The sequence below is a fragment of the Rhagoletis pomonella genome, unplaced genomic scaffold (assembly GCF_013731165.1).
Source record: "Rhagoletis pomonella isolate Grant_MI unplaced genomic scaffold, Rhpom_1.0 Rhpom_scaffold_00002, whole genome shotgun sequence".
Taxonomy (NCBI): Eukaryota; Metazoa; Arthropoda; class Insecta; order Diptera; family Tephritidae; genus Rhagoletis; species Rhagoletis pomonella.
The window spans coordinates 3,470,036-3,472,964 of record NW_023458556.1 but is presented as its reverse complement, the minus strand read 5'-3'; the positions used below and the strand labels follow the sequence as shown (position 1 = coordinate 3,472,964).

Here is a 2,929-nt window from a genome sequence, read left to right as displayed (position 1 = left end):
GTTTTTTTTTTTACATATTCGTCGTTCGGTACGATTTCAAAAAAATTAAAAATTCAAACTACCAAAAAGGGACAACAAATTTCAAAATTTTAACTAACACACTCAAGCAATTGTCATATATGGATATGAGAAAAATTAAATGTCATTACTTGGCGCACTGTATACACTGTGGTTTTTCTGAGAGCAATGTAAAATTCAATCACATTTTGTGCATGATACAAAAATTTTAAGGTAAACCCGCTGAGAGGCAGCCTGAACATTTTTGAATTTTACTAACATAAGGCACTCCGCACATTAAGCGCCGAATCATAGCAGTGTAATCGTTTCGGCCAAGGCGAATTTATACACGGTGGTGTTGATGGCGAGTTTAGATTTTCGCCGCGGTACATATTAATGTCAAAATGATATGTTTGTTGTAAACAAGGCGAATTCATATTACAACAAACACATCATTTTGACATTAATAAGTACCGCGGCGAAAATCTAAATTCGGCATCAACACCACTTTTCGCCTTGGTTTCGGCATACTACCTTGGTTTCGGCATACTAAACTAAACTAATTTCAATGAAGCTCTGTACATTACGATTCATAATCATTTTTTCGCCTAATAATAAAAGCTTCATGAATCGAAGCGCCCAACTTTGTAAGGCACTTGCCCTTTTTGAAATCGTCATTTGTTTACTTTTTTGTGTTTGAAATAAAAATCATTTGTCATTTCTACAGGAAATAATTGAAAATAACCAATTTCATGCTAAAATTAGTGCAAATTGTATTAAACCACAAGCATTTATGTAATATTTCGCTCCAAAATTTTTTGCGGAAGTGCGTAGTTAAAAAAGAAAGGCCAGAAAAAGAGTTACGTGTAGAATGTGTTTATTAGCTGGTAACTTATGCAGGGCGCGCAAGTGTGCAGAAGTCGAGTCGTCATGCATTCGTTTCGCATTATGATGAAACGATTACTCTACTATGATTAGGCGCGTAATGTGCGAAGTGCCTAACAAAAATCCCAACGGGACTTAAAGTGAGCTGCTCCCCAAAGGAGCAAGTACGGAGCAGTGCAAAAGCAAAGTAAAAGTTAATTTTTAAATTTCTAACAATGCTAGAAATAAATATCATTTTGAGCAGTTACATAAAATATTTTTTTTTTTGAAATGTTTTTATGTATATTTAATAAGTATGTAAGTTAGGGCCAAGGTACATTGAACAGGTAGTATCAGTAGAGCAGCTGATTTGATTTATTTTCAAATTATTTCGTCTCGAAAATGTCAAATATTTTTAATTTTTTCTCACAAAAATTCTGAATTGTTAAAATCCATTTGCATGTGAAACCTTTTTCCATACAAAACAAGCGATTGAATAGCAGCTTTTGGAACGTTCGCCCAACTCAGCAGCACAACCGCTGATTACTGGCCCTTGTAAAAGATGGATCAATGCTTCGAGAAGCGAACAAATTTACTAGGAAAGAAAGTTGCATCAATTTTTATTTTTTCCAATTTCAATTTTTTATTTTTTATAATTTTTTGTATTTCACATGGCACGCTTTGATTTAGAAGAAAAAATTCAGAACAGTTTTTGACACTTTCGATACCAGAAGCAACAACAAAATACACGCAAATGTTGTTTTTGCTCTACTGATACTACCTGTTTAATGTGCCTTGGTTAGGGCGATTTTTTTGCGACTATTGTTTTTCCTCACTCCTACCTCGAAATTTTGTAGAAAACACCTAAAAAAATTTGAATCCTTTATATTATACACGTAAACTTTGAGTCTTTTTCTTAACAAGTCCACAACTCAGAGGCATTTTTTATCAAGGTTCATAGAATACAAGGTTACGACATCAGCCATGGCCGCCATCTTTTATTTTATTTATTTTTATTTATTTTTTTCCGAAAAAGTCAAAAAACTAACAATGGTTCTTACCGACTAAACCGCTAACCTAGACCTGAACATTTATACAGAAAATGCTAGAAGAATATTGAGTTTAGTAAATCAGAAAACACATTCTTCAAATTGCAAGCAATTTAATTTTAATATTTTACACACAAATTCACACAACTATTCTCATTTTCAATCTCAAACAACAACAACATTGAACGATTCCTTTTTTTTACTCTCAATTTTATATGATTTTAAAATGTTGGCAAACTTCAAAAAAAAATCATGGCCGACGAATTGAGAGAACGGTTTTACCTTAATATGTTTTTATCATGGTTTTAACTTTAAATCAGTGGTAAACTCTTTCAGGCTGTAAAGTGTAAAAAACAACAGTTGGTGAGTATGCATTGCATACTTTTAGGACAATCTCGCAATTAAACTTTTAAGAGCTCTCAAGAAAAACGAAATATTCATATAAAATGCCGCACAAGATATGGCAGGAAATTTTCTTCTATCAAAATTTCTTAAATCAGTTTGCAGCTCTCGAGTATGGCCTTGGCTCTCAACGAAAAAATGCTCGTATATTTCTTTCTTCAAGAAAATTTACAGCAAAAGTAAAATGGTTTTTCAAGCAACAGAAATAATAAAAATATTTCTTATGATTTTTCTTGATAGCTGGATTCTAAGCTTTAAGATACAGTTTGTATTTGAGGTTATTAGCTTTAAGGGGGGATTCAACCCCAAAACCCACACATTGCGTGCGCTAATGATATAGAGTATTCTATTATTTGTGATAACGCTAGTGAAAATGATTCACGAATACCAACTTAATGTATGGACAATACTTCCCAGAAGATAGAAGAAATTAAGGAACAACTTGCTGCACATGTAAGTATTTGTATGAGGTACAATGCACACAAACCAGTTGAGCCACTCTGCTACCTTCATAGGCAACATTCATTTATAGAGCACTAAAGGAATGATTCGTTTTGCTTGTGGATCGTTTTTTTTTTCAGTTTTGCTCAGGACGATTATCTTTACTACAATCGTAA

The 2,929-nt window shown here is 33.0% G+C and overlaps 1 protein-coding gene across 2 annotated transcripts in view; it reads left to right on the top strand.

Annotated features, from left to right (window-relative positions):
• Positions 1 to 2,929, top strand: part of LOC118732740 (E3 ubiquitin-protein ligase Ubr3) — a gene marked incomplete at its 5' end in the record, with an annotated part of 46,387 nt that overhangs the window by 4,200 nt on the left and 39,258 nt on the right.